This window comes from Somniosus microcephalus, chromosome 23 (assembly GCF_052327205.1).
Source record: "Somniosus microcephalus isolate GS21.2 chromosome 23, FLI_Smic_1.0, whole genome shotgun sequence".
Taxonomy (NCBI): domain Eukaryota; kingdom Metazoa; phylum Chordata; class Chondrichthyes; order Squaliformes; family Somniosidae; genus Somniosus; species Somniosus microcephalus.
This window is the reverse complement of record NC_141009.1, coordinates 19,209,060-19,225,261: the sequence shown is the minus strand read 5'-3', so window position 1 is coordinate 19,225,261 and position 16,202 is coordinate 19,209,060. Positions and strand designations below refer to the sequence as shown.

The window sequence follows — 16,202 nt, the reverse complement described above, 5'->3', positions numbered from 1 at the left end:
CCAAATAGCCCTCTGAGCAGTCCCTTCCTTTAAATCCGGTCTTTTGTGCATCCCTCCCCTGTTGATGGCAGAGCTTCCGTCCTACTCTTTAACTATTCCTAAATCTCTCTATCTTTAAAAACCTCAAACCCCTCTTCAAACAAGCCTTCATTCAGCCTTCGCAAACTCTCCTTTTCTGGCTCAGTGTCCTTTTACCTTACTTACATTTATTTGCAAAGCACACAACTTATTTTTACATTAAAGTTGATCATCAAACTGTGGGCAATTTCAAAGTTGATTAATAATATGCATGACTACAAGTGGAAATCGAAGCAATACAAAAAAGACACTTTCTTCTACAAGCTATTATAATATAGACAAGTATTTGAGCGATTGCTCCAGGAAAGGAGCAGGGAGACAGGAGTGATCAGTTATCAAAAGTAATAGCATTTTTATGCTGGAGTGATGAACAGCATTTCTTATCCCTTTTCTTCTCCCCCCAGCCAAAAGAATGCTCATTCAAACATTGGAATCATTTTGAAAATCTGATGGGAATCTATGATCATGACCTTCACAACATTTTAATAGCTACAACCATTAAGCTGAAAAATCAGAATTTGCATGTCATTACATAAGAGTTACAGCTTGCACACAAGCATTGCAAGTCAGCAACTTAGCAAAGACTACTGCAGTCATTTCAAAGTGGTATTTACAACTGGCATCTAATAACAGTACAGTACTAGCGATGAACTATACATACATCAGATGGAAAACAGTGAAGGCAAGAGTCACAAGCTTCTTTTCAATAGGCATGGGTTACAAGCGAGGCCAATACATTTACTAGTTTTATACATTTAGATGGATATGGTTGAAATCACTTGCCTAATTTACACACTCTGGTTTGAAGATTTCTTAAAACAGTTCCCCAGCAGGTAAATGCACCTGATCACGTAGCACTGAGGGTTCACATTTGATCCCAGGTTTGAATTAGCTGCTCTCAGTTGCAATGAGGGAGATCAGAAAGGGGATGGAAGGGAAAGGAAAGGGAACTAGCTTGCTACAAGTGATCTTTATTGTATCCAGGCTATGGGGAAGGTGAAGGGGCAGGCAACAATAGGGAAGAGAGAGAGAGTGTGTGAGGATTCACATCCCTGACATCTTCAGGGTCAGCGACAGCATCTTTTCCACTCCGAGCATCTCAGCCTGTTGACATTGAACATGCAGGGTTACAAATGAACAATGAGCACGGTATTAAAGAGGGCTGTTAGTACAAGTCACTGCCGTTCAGAAAAGCAGTAGTGTTCATGGAATGGTGAATGAATAATAATGATGGCAGATAACGCTCTATATAGTACACCACTTGTTGATCTATATGTGGGAACAGAGCAGTACTTCAATTTACTCCAAACAGTTGGCTCAATTACTACTAAACTCTGAATAGCGATTTGGGGTGGGGGGATGTGCAATTTTCAAAATCTATTGAAGACTTATGCTCTACGATCTTACAGGAAATCTACACAACACCCAATATTTACAGCTTAGAACTAGGCTAGATGCATGGTAGAACATTGATTTTGCACACATGCTAAAGTGAGCAGCCAAAATAGAACACAATTTCTACTACAGATGTTAAAAAAGTGTGGAAGAGTCAAATTACAAAAAGTCTACACCTCACCTTTTAATTAGTATACACCAATTTCTGAACAGTTTCTAATTGATGAACGTTGATTTCAAGTTAAATGGGATAGGCTAAAAGATGCGTAAATTATGCAGATGTTCTGCACTTTTTCCATTTCACTAAGTAATCCTAGAAAATATTGAATATTCAAACTTCAGTTAATTACTTTTGTTTTCTCATTTTTAGATAATTCCTTCCAACCATAAACACACAAAAGTCATCTTAAAACGCCCTTTCAAAAAGATGTGCATTCCAGTTCAAGCAACTCCTGATAATTGTCCTTGCAAAATTTGGAGTTAGTTTCAGGTCAAGCTCAGAACTGGAATTAGAGAATGTTGTGGATTTCAGCACTGGAATCACAGAATGACAGAATTTTCTACAACTCCAACATTCAACTCAGCTGGCAACCCACACCTCTCTCCAGAAGCAACATTTTTGACAGCACATGAAAGGGATCAGAATGTTCCGAACTCCAGATTAAAGCTGCAGTACTTGGGTTGGAAACAGCCCGTTAAATTAGCATTTTCCTGCAACTACATTAAATCATAGTGTGGCCTTCAGTACCTTCCTACAGCATTTTACTGGTACTCAAATCACACCAAATCTACATGGCTCTTTCTTGGTCACTCCTTGGTTAGCGTAACTGGAGTTACAAATTTCCATTTGCATGGGTCTGTGCAAGGTATTGTCATTACAGGTTCGAGTTCTAGGAGCAGCAGCTCTTAATAGCCCTGGGTGATCACTGGCAAAATTGCTGCATTACCCGTTCAGCTACTCTGCCATATTTGCAACAGCAGACCCATTTCCCAGTTAAAAAGATGAGTTTACCCATTGAGTAGATTTTGTATCCAACTCTGCAGCTAAAAATTCTAATCTGAATTTTAAGTTGACCTATTAATCTAAAGTGCAGATTGTCGGGTAGGGCACTTATTTTTCTTTGCATTTTTGTGCTCATCGAGGGGAGGGATGGGGAATGGAACTCTTTCCATTTCAGATACCCAGTGTCCACAGGTCAAGTATACTACAACCAGATGCAGAGTACAGCTCCCTATGCTTTGTTCCAATAAAGTGCCTTGGCCCCAACTTAAGAGCATTCCCTCACGTGACATTTTTAGTTTTTCACCGCATGAACCGTGAAGTGTCATGGCCAATGTGTCAAATTAGGAGCAGACTCTTGCCCACCCCTGCCCTCGAGGAACTGGATGGCGACTGTAGGACCCTCCGAGCTAGGACCCTCCCATCCCACTAAGCTAAATAAAATAAATAAAATATAAATATATATATATTTATTTCACCTCCTCCCAGCATCCCAGGCTTGGGCTGCAGATCTTCTCATCTTGCATGATTTCCATGTTAAGCACCTATTGCCCCTCTAATACACAACTTCACAAGCGAGTGAGTTGTTCCAGTGCACAAAATAACCAAGTAATATCCTGATTTCTAAAAACTTACTATTTAGACATTAACATAATGTTCAGGTAATATTCATTTAAATATCCTTGAGGATTTACCAATTTTAAGTGGGTGGTTTTTAAATGTAGTGTCTCATTGAAATCAAAGTAAGAGGCAGATCCAATCTGGCTTTAATCGAGACACAAAAGCTCATTATAAATGGGCCATCTTAAAAATAAATTTCATATGCACAGCACTGAAAAAACTGTAAAAGTTACCACTTTGTTTTACAAAACTTGCCAACCATTACTGAACAGGATCTGGTCACAACTTGCTGGTGACAAACTCCTTTGGCTCCACCGTTCTTTAACTGCGTACCAGAAGTAGGCCACTTTAATTATTTTTTTAGAAAGCCACCTTCACTTTATGTTCAAGTCGCCATACCAAAGACATCTGGAATACTACAAAGAGTAACATCTTTACCCAAGGAATCTCAACAGCTGGCTGAGTAAAACCCAGAGTATCAACTGGGGAAATTCAAATACAGCAAACTTTGGTTTATCCGGAGGTTATATGTCCGGAATACTCGATCTAACGGCAAAAAATCAGGAGCGTTTTTTTTTTTTTTAGTTTTCGTTGCTTTTTTTTTCCCCCCCAGTCAAGCACTGCAAGGTCTGTAGCTATAGCAACAGCTTCAGCTACAGACACTTGCAGCTGCAGCCGACTGTTTTGAAGCTGTTGCTAAGCAACGGGGTTTGTTGATTCACACGGAGCTTCTCAGTTCTGTATGTTTAAACATTAACTCTGGTACGTCCGGCACTTTTGATGTTACGGCACCAGCTCGGACCCGTCAGTGCCGGATATCAGAAAGTTCCCTGTACATTAGTTATGTTTTCTGGTCAGGACAGTTGCATGCGTGTGTGCAGGTTTTCTACACTAGTTGTGCACATTAAATCAACACAACTGAAGAGAGAAACTGCATTTGACCTTGCCACACTCCATTGGTTACACTTTCACCTGTTAAAATGACAAATTTGGTGGCAACTGCTAGACCTACAAAAGCAGTAAATCTCTGCTGGTGCCAGAATGAGGTAGGTCAGTAAGTTTGCATTATTAACTGTAGGTGGGAACAGAACTACATGTTTACTGTCAACAGAGTTTTTAAAAAGTTTTTATATTCTTTAAATTGGCATGCTAAACGTAAATAAACATCTCTATTCCTCAAATTTAAGAAGCTTTTCCTGATGCAAAATTCGACTCCCAGAATTATTCGGTTACAAGTTTATAGGTCGTGGTGTGAGAGGAGAAAGTGTAACTTACAGGAGAAATGAGCAGGAAATGAGTATTTTCTCCCTTCTCTTGACTCTTTCTAGAATAGTTTCACTAGCACCAGTAGCCTTCTAGTACTACATCCAAGGGGCAATGCTTCACAAGAGCCTGGACAGCAGGTTATGCGTCCATATGCCAAGCTAAATTCTGTTCAGGAGGGCAAACAAATTTACTCCCAAACAATGGTCATAGGACAATCAGGAGCAGGGACCCTGGATGATTATTCTCCAAGACCCAAGAAAATCTTGCTATGCAACTGAAAAAAGTAGACAAACCCTCAATGAAAGTGTGGTTACGAAGCAGCATCTTAAGGGGTGCTGCTGTTCCAGAGCTCAGGTTATTTAGCACTCAAGATCCTAAGCTCTACAGAGGCATTAATCAGATTAGTACAGATTAACAGGTTGGCATTTAATTTGAATACTTCACTAATTTACTCGCAAGAAAAGTCCTTAAAGGTTGAATTTACTGTCCCAGAGAGAAAAGTAATGAATGCAAAATTCTCCACATAAATTAAAAGTTTTACCAAAAAAAAGCTGGTGTACATCAGTCTTTTCTTTAATCCTCATCACAGCCCTCAGGCAAAACAGTCTCACATGCTATAACCAAGACCGCTACTATACTAACTCTCAACATCTGGATAATCCAATCATTCAGCACTCATCTTGCTGTGGTCAAAAGACATTCACATTATTGGAAGTGGAGCTGCATCACTTTCTTCCTCCAAGGATAAGGGGTAAGCCATTTAGGACAGAGATGAGGAGGAATTTCTTCACCCAGAGAGTGGTGAGCCTGTGGAATTCTCTACCACAGAAGGCAGTAGAAGCCAATTCATTAAATATATTCAAGAAGGAGTTAGATATATTTCTTAAGGCTAAAGGGATCAAGGGATATGGAGAGAAGGCAGGGACAGGGTACTGAATTTGGATGGTCAGCAATGATCTCACTGAATGGCAGAGCAGGCTCGAGGGGCCGAATGGCCTACTCCTGCTCCTATCTATGTTTCTCCCAAAAAAAGGAGCCTCTCACTTGCAAGGAATTGGACATTACCCCATATAGACCAGCCAAGTTTACAACCCATTAACTAGTAACTGAATAACTCGGAGCTGAATTTTGCACCAGAAAAACCTTCCTAAAATGTGTAATAGTGATGTTATTTACATTTAACATGCCTATTCAGAATATTAAAGACTTTTTTTTTTTTTTTTTTTTAAACTGTTGATGGTAAACAGCTTTGTTCCCACCTACAGTTAAATATAAACTTACTGGCTCTCTCATTCTGGCACCAGCAGAGGGGGATCTACTCCTTTGTAGGTCTAGGAGTTGCCAGCAAATTTGCACAGTTAAGGTCTCAGCAGACAGGTAGGTGACATTACAGAGGTGGAAGTAGGAGATCTTTGTGATGGCGAGCATGTGGGGTCAGAATCAAATAGGATGCCGAGGTTGAGAACCGTCTTGCTCAACGGAGAACATGGCTGAGGAAGGGGATGGAATCAGTGGCAAAGGTACAGAGTTTGATGTCAAAGACGATGGCTTTGGCCGTCAGAATATTTAACTGGAAGAAATTGAGGCTCATCCAAGACTGCATGTTGGAGAAGCGGTCTGACAAGAGGCAGAAGGGTCGGGATATAAAGCTGGGTGTCATTAGCATACATGTGGAATCGGACCCATGTCTTCAGATGATGTTGCGAAGAGACTATGTAGGGGAGGAAGTGGAAGGGGCCAAGGATAGAACCGGAGGGAAATGTGGTTTTGGGGGGGGGGGGGGGGGGGGGGGGGGGAGGAAGGGGGAGAAAAGGAGGAAGAGAAAAGAGATAGGAAAAGGAGAAAAAAAGGAAAGAGAAGCCATTGCTGGAGGTGCTCTGGCTACAATCAGATCGGGAAGAGTGGAACCAAGCGAGGGCAGTCCCACTGAGATGGACAAGAGGAGAGGCGTTGGAGGAGGATGGTGTGGGCGACCAGGTCAAAAGCTAGAGAGGTAGAGATCAGTCTATTAAAAATACATTTCCATCTTTAAACTCGCCAGTGAATTAACACACAAATGCATTGTGCAAAGGACAATCACTGCTGGCTAGTGCATAAAAAAAAGCCTTTACCCCAAAAGCAGTTGGTGCTAGCTAGCCCAATAATTTATCCCACATTGTACAGTAATATCTATATGCCTTACACAACTAAATCATACCTATTATACACCGGTTGATTAGTAAGGGTGCGTGAATTTTATATTACATACACCACACGGTCATCAGTTACTCTTCCTCAAAAAATACCTCAAGGCAGCTGCAAGAAAAAGAGGAAGCCCGGTTTGTATGCAACAATAAAGGAATGCACGGAAGTCAAATTTTTAGATACGAGCCACAATTATCACTAGAGATATTTGCAATATTGGATAGAATATCCCTCTTGAGTTAAATACTCCATCAAAACATCTTGCTCCAATTTGTACTAGTCTATCCTATGTATATATGATGCAATGGAAAGAAAGAATTGAGGATAGGCCCCTATATACACACGCACACAAAGAAAGCAAGGGAAATTACTCACGGGAAAATAACCTCCAGTGGAAAAACATTCGACTGCACGTTTAAAAATTGCAAGTTAATGAGGATTGAAATGGAAAACAATGCTGTAACCTTCAGGTACACAAATTGTAATAGAATTGAAGACACTGCTCTCCTGAGCCAATTTAAAATGAGTTACAAAAACTAATTACAGTATGTAATTTATATCCAAACTGGATTCTCATTGATGCCCTTCATTTTGCATGAGGCTTTGAAAAAATCAGGACAAAGTTACGGTGTTTTATTAAAATTTGTAGAAGCAGCTATGGTTCATCCTAAACCCACATCCCAATTTTACAAGGTCAGCAGTGATTCATCCCACTGGAATGAATGGAGATACAAACATGGAACATTATATACCTGGCTAGAAGTTCTTAATTTGATTTAATTTTCTATGAACCCACTTATGGATCTGTAGTTCAATTGATGAAACTATTTCCATAATCCTTTAATCACTTGGTTGTTGCTATCGACAGATTCTGCATCAACTACTTCCTTACTGCTGCTGACAGCCTGCACTTCAAAACTTGTCCGTACGCTGCAGTGCTACTGAATACCACCCTCAGTCTGCTACAAGCCACTCCGATTTGTTGGCATTAATGCTGCACAGATTCAGCTTGTGCTTCAATATGCACCGACGACAATCCTTCAGCCCATCCCATGCAATGTTTGGGAAGTCTGGAGTGTCACCAATCTAGACATGTTCAGCAGAACGCTGCCTTTATTAACATTGCCTCAACACGTTTTTCTGCTATTTCATATGCACAAGAGGTCTGAGCTATGACAATGGGGATAGTAAAGCCAAGTTCACAACTGAGAATTGGTTTTACCACAATTCCCTGTATTGTATGGATTCCAAACTTGCCACTTTAGTTTGCCAAAGGAGCAATTTCCCTTTCTGATGGAAGCATGCATTTCATAAGTAAGAGCAGTGATCAACAGCACACTTCTCTATTAAGTGAAGCCTATTAAACATGCAAGCTAAAAATCAGTGCATGGTGGTTTGATATGTTTATTGGGTGCAGGCTGGTACATCACCCATTTTAAGTTTGCAGTCAATTGACATTAAATATTCTACAATTATTTTCCAAGTGTCTTTCTGTCAACTGCTTTAATATCACTTTAAGTAATCAATTATCCCATAATATCTTGAGTAACCATGGGAACTTGAAAGCAGAAAGTGTTTACTTAAGTTAACAACCTTTATTTGACATCAAGTGCAGCATGCTAAACAGCACTGTTTCCAAGAAAATCAGGAACAATTTAAAATACAGGTGATTAGCCATACTTTCCACAGGTCTACATAGAAGCAGCATGTGCATAATCACAGGCATAATGCAGTTTATTTTAATTTCAGGGCTCCCTTCAAATGCATATTTTTCTCATCACATTATTCCAAGCCAAGGAAAGTAGGCAACCTGTCCTCTTAAACTTGCTGGAAAGTACAAGAGCAGCCAACAGTGTATTCACTACTCGCCCATTGGGGTGAGGGAAGGAGAACTGGAAACATCTGACAGGCATTCTACATCTCTAACAGACAATAATAAGTCAGCATGTAAAGGATACACATAAAAGTCAGCGCACACACAGCTATGAACGTCTCATTAGAAATACATTAAGCAATAACAAACTGATATTCTACATTGTATGTTGCGTACATGAACTGCTCTGCCACACACCATTCACTGTGGCCACAATTATTGCAACACACAAGGACAGAAGCCAAGTTGTAAAACAATGGCTTAACCTATGGGCTAGTAGTTAAACTGGACTCTAGTAGGGAGGTTCCTAGCCTGAACATTGCTACACCAGCATAATAATATGCATTACAAATCCAGTGTCATAGAAAGAACAGGAATTATTATGGATTTGAAAGCATTCTGCTTCCAAGCTCCACCTAATTTCAAGTCCCAACTGCCAGCAATAAAGTGGGATTAGCAACGCTCCATGCTCATTGACATGTCTATTCCAGACTCTCTAAAACGAGGATAGGAGCTATTTGTCAATACTATACCAGCATTACCCACACATCAATCTGTTGCCCATACACAATCAGGATAGCAGAGCTCATTTTAAAATATATGAACAAAGTACATGTTAACCAAAAACAGGCCATCAGTTTCTGCAGTATCTCTAGGATATTAACATTTCTACTTTAAAAATGTAGCAATTAAATTCAGGCAATAACTCTGGTAGCATATTCTCACAAATGGAAAAATAATCCAAGATTAAGTATTTTACAACACATCAGCATCCATTACAGTGCTTAAATACTTTATTTATTTAAAAGTTGCTTAATTTAAATTTAATGTACTGGAGACCCATTTTGCTGTGTTACTTATACTGCTTACTGGACAAGTCGAATTTTTTTTTTTTTTTTTATAAATATAAAAAGACAACTTTGAATTATCAAGAGTCAACTGCACTGAGTAATACAACGCAGGACCTTTCTATATTCTGTCCTGGGACATACTTTATTAGGCGATTTCAATCAGGATGGCCATGAACGTGCTACAATTGACCTCTGCTTCCCAGCATTAAGTGAGAGGTCAGGAAAATAATGCCTTCTGTAAAAACTGCTATTGACAGTCAAGAGAATCTATGATTACATTATGGAATATGTTGAGCCAGACATGAAAACACACACCATAAAATAAATATGGCTGAAGAATACCTTTCAGGGTTGGTGTAGTGGGTTAGATACTTTCACCCCTGGACCTCAGTGCAAATCAGGACCAGAGTCATGGGATGAAAGTCTTCTCTCCCCACTGAGAGATCCAATGAGAAACCAGCTTGAGCAGTCTCAACCCAGTTCATATTGAACACAAGCCTGCAGCACATAACTGCCCCCAATTTGGCACTAATTAACACTCAGGAAGTGCCACAGGATGGTTGATCTGGGTAACCGGGGGGGAGGAGGAAGAGAAGGTAGCAAGTGCTCTGACATCAAGGCTAAAGTATCTTGTTGGGCAGAGATGAGGGAGTTTACATCTGGCTGTGCTATACTTTAAAGTGCTGAATATCGACACTGGGTGTCTGAAAAAGGGAAGAGTTACATTCCTCACCTTAATCATCAGGTTTTAAAAAAAAAAACCTTTTGTCTAATTTGAGTTTATCCTGCCAGAATATCAAGTCTATCATCTTCCCCCTAAAAAGTTCACCTTACCAACTGGTATTCCCCTCCATGTAAAAAGCTACTTCCTGGATTCTATCCTTTACTTACCATCTTCTATTACATAATTAGTCAGTCAATTTTCTTTTTCAAATGAATCATAGATGTTCTAACAATGTCAATCAATTTAATTAATGCATCCATTTGAACTAATTTGACTGGCTATCTGCACCATTCAAATAGTTTATTCCATACTATTTTCTTCATAATTTAACTCCCACTATGCATAAAAGAAACAAAAATTAAGTCCAGTACTGCAAACAAGGAGAAATTGTCATTACTATATACATCTATATGAAATGTCACTTCTTATGATGTTCATAAATGAATCAATTGTTACCACCCAGAATCAATCAGAATTATCCCAGTACAAACACTGCAAAAGAATGTCATGGGGATTTGCTGCAGGAATATACCAAGCCTTAACACTACAAAAATTTGGCCCTCAAGATCCTAAATATCCAAATGTTTTAGTATCCAACAGGCTAGAGACGTAACATCATTCTGCAGATTCCCGTGCAAATTACAAGATAGCAAGTACTAACAGTCAAATTTTAAAAAACACAACTGAAGTTGCTAGTATTAATACTCCAGTCAGCACACCAATGCTCATAATTTATGCAATGCAGCGCTCTCCGCAAGAATTTACTTCCCCACCCAAACTGGCATCACTCCTGCACAAATGTCAGCAAGATGATGCGGTCAGATTCTTGCCAAAGAACCCACCCGAATCGCTGTTTTATTATTGAAAGGGAGGGGGGTTTGTTTGTGTGTGTGTGTGTGTGTGTGTGTGTGTGTGTGTGTGAAGCCAGGCTACGGGCCTCGTCTTGTCCTTCCTTCCCTCCCTCAGCTGTTAAAAACAAAAAAAAATCAGTCACAAAAACACTCCAGCAACCTATGCCAGAAAATATAACCAGCTGCAAAATTAAATATATATAAAAAAAAACACACACATACATACAGTAAAAGACAATCTAAGCAGCCAGCAGCAGCGGTCAGGCCAAGACTCCGGCACAAATTGAGCAGGAAGGGGAGCGGCCTCTCCCCCGACTGCAGTGTTAACTGGGCAGGCCGAGCCCAAGCGCGGCGAGCCGGCCTTCCGGGATCAAGGCAACAGGAACCGCTTCAATAAAAGAAAATCCCCCACATACACACACACAGAACACAACAACACAAAAGGACATCGGCCCTCCTTTTCATTCGCACCAACACTCGCCTCTCTCCCTGCGCTTTATGGCCCGCTTGCCGCCTCCTCCAAAAAAAAATCATCTTACCGTCTTCGGCAAACGTCCACAAATGAATCTTTCTCTTTAATTTATAAAACACACAATCACTTGTTAAAAGTCTCCCCGCAACTTCCAAGATGGCGCCTACTTCCGACGGGGTTTCCTGCGGCTCGTCACAGGGGCGGGTCAGCGCCTCTCCGCTCCGTCACTGATGCCAAGGGAAGGAGGTTCTTATGGCTGTAACTGAGGGTGTCATCATCAGCAGCTCACTGCACCTCACAAATGTCAACATTTCAGCTTCCTGCACCTCGCAAATGTTAACATTTCAGCTTACAAGTTTTCAGCTTGCAGCATTTCAGTTTTCCAGATATTAAGGGGAATAGATGAAAAAAAAGACTTGCATTTATATAGCGTCTTTCACAACCACCGGTGGTCTCAACGCGCTTTACAGCCAATGAAGTACTTTTTTTTGGAGTGTAGTCACTTGTTGTAACGTAGGAAACGCAGCAACCAATTTGCGCACAGCAAGCTCCCACAGACAGCGATGTGGTAATGACCAGATAATCTGTTTTTTGAGATGTTGATTGAGGGATCAATATTGGCCAGGACACCGGGGATAACTCCCCTGCTGTTCTTCAAAATAGTGCCCTTGGGATCTTCTACATCCACCTGAGAGGGTAGACAGGGCCTCGGTTTAACATCTCATCTGAAAGACAGCATCTCTGTACTGGAGTGTCAGCTTAGATTTTTGTGCTCAAGTCCCTAGCATAGGACTTGAACCCACAACCTTCATGATTTAGAGGCGAGAGAACTACACACCGAGCCACAGCTGACACTGATAGTTAAAACTATTTTGGCTGGTTCGGGATTCCAGGTCTCGGAGGCATAGTCTAAAAATTAGAGCAAGAGCTTTCAGGAGTGAAATTAGGAAACACTTCTATACACAGAGGGTGGTAGAAGTTTGGAACTCTCTTTTGCAAACAGTAATTGATGCTAGATCAATTGTTAATTTTAAATTGGAGATTGATAGCTTTTTGTTAACCAAAGGTATTAAGGGATATGGACCAATGGCGGGTATATGGAGTTAGATCGCAGATCAGCCATGATCTCATTAAATAGCGGAACAGGCTCGAGGGGCTGAATGGCCTACTCCTGTTCCTCTGTACTGCACCTCGCAAAAGCTAACATTTCAGCTTACTGCACCTCGCAAATGCAAATATTTCAGCTTCCTACACCTCGCAAAAGCTAACATTTCAGCTTACTGCACCTCGCAAATGCAAATATTTCAGCTTCCTACACCTCGCAAATGTTAATATTTCAGCTTCCTGCACCTCGCAAAAGCTAACATTTCAGCTTCCTGCACCTCGCAAATGTTAACATTTCAGCTTACAACATCTCAAAAACAGATTATCTGGTCATGATCACATTGCTATTTGTGGGAACTTGCTGTGCACACATTTGGCTGCCACGTTTCCCACATTACAACAGTGACTACACTCCAAAAGTACTTCATTGGCCGTAAAGCGCTTTGAGACGTCCGGTGGTCATGAAAGGCGCTATACAAATGCAAGTCTTTCTTTTACTGCGCCTCACAAATGTTAACATTTCACCATTTTTTTTTCTTCTGTGCCGTATAAGCCAGTCAATACTTTTGGAATGATGCATTTGAACTCTGCTGATTTTTTTTTTTTAAGTTTGTTATTTCAAGTGTCCCCTACATCATCCACTTCCTTGATTGCAGCAACTTTGAGCTGCCCAGCAGCCCAAAGTGATCATCGAATAGTAACCTGAACATCACATTGATTAGCAAGCCTCCATATTTTTGTAATATGGATTGAAGGAGAAGCTAGATAAACACATGAGGGAGAAAGGAATAGAAGGTTATGCTGATAGGGTGAGATGCTGAGGGGTGTGAGGAGGCTCCTGTGGAGCATAATCTAGTTGGGCCGAATGTAATTCTATGTCATTTTGCCGTTGAGCTAGGGGCTATTCTTTTGGACTAGGAGCATCATTCATACTTGAGACAATATAATAGCGTGTCCGATATGTGTCCGCTGAAGGTAAGCATGCAGGTGCAGCAGGCAGTTAAGAAGGCAAATGGTATGTTGGCCTTCATAGCGAGAGGATTCGAGTACAGGAGCAAGGATATCTTGCTCCAGTTGTACAGGGCCTTGGTGAGACCACACCTTGAGTATTGTGTGCAGTTTTGATCGCCTTATCTGAGGAAGGATGTTCTTGCCATGGAGGGACTGCAGCGAAGATTCACCAGACTGATACCTGAGATGGCAGGAATGACGTATGAGGAGAGATTGGGTTGATTGGGCTTATATTCGCTGGAGTTTAGAAGAATGAGAGGGGATCTCATTGAAACTTATAAAATTCTAACAGGACTAGACAGACTAGATGCAGGAAGGATGTTCCCAATGGCGGGGAAGTCCAGAACCAGGGGTCACAGTCTAAGGATAAGGGGTAAGCCATTTAGGACAGAGATGAGGAGGAATTTCTTCACCCAGAGAGTGGTGAACCTGTGGAATTCTCTACCATAAAAGGCAGTTGAGGCCAATTCATTAAATATATTCAAGAAGGAGTTAGATATATTTCTTAAGGCTAAAGGGATCAAGGGGTATGGGGAGAAAGCAGGGACAGGGTACTGAATTTGGATGATCAGCCATGGTCGCATTGAATGGCAGAGCAGGCTCGAGGGGCCGAATGGCCTACTCCTGCTCCTACCTTCTATGTTTCTATGATATTGTTATAACCAGTAAACACAATTTTAAAACACAACTTTTTAAAATGACCTAAAGCTTGGTCAAAGAGGTAGGTTTTAAGGAGTGTCTTAAAGGAGGAAAGAGAGGTAGAGACGGGGGGAGAGGTTTAGGGAGGGAATTCCAGAGCTTAGGGCCTCGGCAGCTGAAGGCACGGCCACCAATGGTTGAGCGATTAAAATCAGGGATGCTCAAGAGGCCAGAGTTAGAGAAGTGCAGATATCTCGGGGGGTTGTGGGGCTGGAGGAGATTACAGAGATAGGGAGGGGCGAGGCCATGGAGGGATTTGAATACAGGAAACTTTGGTTTATCCGGAGGTTGTATGTCCGGAAACCTCGATCTAACGGCAGAAATCAACAGCCGTTTTGTTAGGTTTTTTTTCTTCTCCTAGCATTTTTTTTAACAGTCAGGCTGTGGAAAGCATCTCTGTAGCTTAGCAACAGCTTCAGAGACGCTTCCAAGGTACGGGCCGAGTGTTTACAAGCTGTTGCTAAGCAACAGTGTTTGTTGTCAAATACGGAGATGAAAACCTCCGTATCCTTCAACATAAGCGCTGGTCTATCCGGAAGTTTTGATCTAACGGCACCAGCTCGGTCCCGTCGGTGCCGGATATCGCGAAGTTTCCTGTACAAGGATGAACATTTTTAAATCGAGGCGTTGCTTTCATGGCATTCAACAGAATCATAGCAAGTATTTCATTTATTTGATATATGTTTATGACAAAAATTTGGGAACTCAAGTTAAAGGAAGTTGCAGACATTCCAACAAGCTGCATCAATGAAACAAAAGCAAAATACTGCGGATGCTGGAAATCTGAAATAAAACAGAAAATGCTGGAAATATTCACATGTCAGGCACCATCTGTGGAGAGAGAAACAGAATTAACGTTTCAGGTCGATGATCCTTCATCAGATGCTGCATCACTGCTCTGGACAACAAAAGACCTACACTGATCTGTCTGCAAAAACAACACTAGTGGGAAGATAAGAATTATTAGTTGACTTCTTCAAGAAATGGTGGCCTGGAGCTCTTGAAAAATACATTGACTCCATATAAAGGACACTAAAAACATCTAACGAGACTAAAAGAAGGTTCCCTAATGGCTCAGCAAGTACATCTAGTGGGTTACTAAGCTATACAGACCAAGAAGCTCCCAAGTAGGATGGGATGCATCCTAGGATGCTGAGGTGGAAATTGCGGAGGTACTGGCCATAATCTTCCAATCCTCCTTGGATACGGGGGTGGGGCCAGAGGACTGGAGAATTGCAAATGTTACACCCTTGTTCAAAAAAGGGTGTAAGGATAAACCCAGCAACTACAGGCCAGTCAGCTTAACCTCTGTGGTGGGGCAGCTTTTAGAAACGATAATCCAGGACAAAATTAACAGTCACTTGGACAAGTGTGGATTAATTAAGGGAAGCCAGCATGGATTTTTGTTAAAGGCAAATCGTGTTTAACTAAATTCACTGAATTTTTTGATGAGGTAATAGAGAGGTGCCTTCCAAAAGGCGTTTGATGAAGTGCCACATAATAGGCTTGCCAGCAAAGTTGAAGCCCATGCAATAAAAGGGACAGTGGCAGCATGGATACGAAATTGGCTAAGTGACAGGAAACAGAGAGTAGTGGTGAACGGTTCTTTTTCGGACTGGAGGAAAGTACATAGTGGTGTTCCCCAGGGGTCGGTACTGGGACCACTGCTTTTCTTGATATATATTAATGACTTGGACTTGGGGGTACAGGGCACAATTTCAAAATTTGCAGATGACACAAAACTTGGAACTATAGTGAACAGTGAGGAGGATAGTGATAGACTTCAAGAGGACATAGACAGGCTGGTGGAATGGGCGGACACGTGGCAGATGAAATTTAACGCAGAAAAGTGCAAAGTGATACATTTTGGTAGGAAGAATGAGGAGATGCAATATAAACTAGAGGGTACAATCCTAAAGTGGGTGCAGGAACACAGAGACCTGGGGGTATATGTGCAGAAATCTTTGAAGATGGCAGGGCAGGTTGAGAAAGTGGTTGAAAAACCATACGGGATCCTAGGCTTTATAAATAGAGGCATTATAAAACACTGGTTTGGCCACAACTGGAGCCTTG

At 41.3% G+C, this 16,202-nt stretch overlaps 1 protein-coding gene across 4 annotated transcripts in view; it reads right to left on the bottom strand.

Moving 5' to 3' along the window:
* Window positions 1-11,543, bottom strand: part of LOC147101713 (ras-related protein Rab-14) — a 41,270-nt gene extending 29,727 nt beyond the window's left edge. The window contains exons 1-2 of one of the 4 annotated variants that reach the window (XM_085965549.1): window positions 11,383-11,543; window positions 6,558-6,655 (exon numbers count right to left, since the gene is read on the bottom strand). The gene's annotated coding sequence lies outside the window, so the exon portion shown is untranslated. Of the gene's footprint in view, window positions 1-6,557; window positions 6,656-11,065; window positions 11,214-11,382 lie in introns of those variants that run through there. The other 3 variants (XM_085965548.1, XM_085965551.1, XM_085965553.1) reach the window with 3 other exon arrangements.
* Between the last annotated feature and the right edge of the window lie 4,659 nt (window positions 11,544-16,202).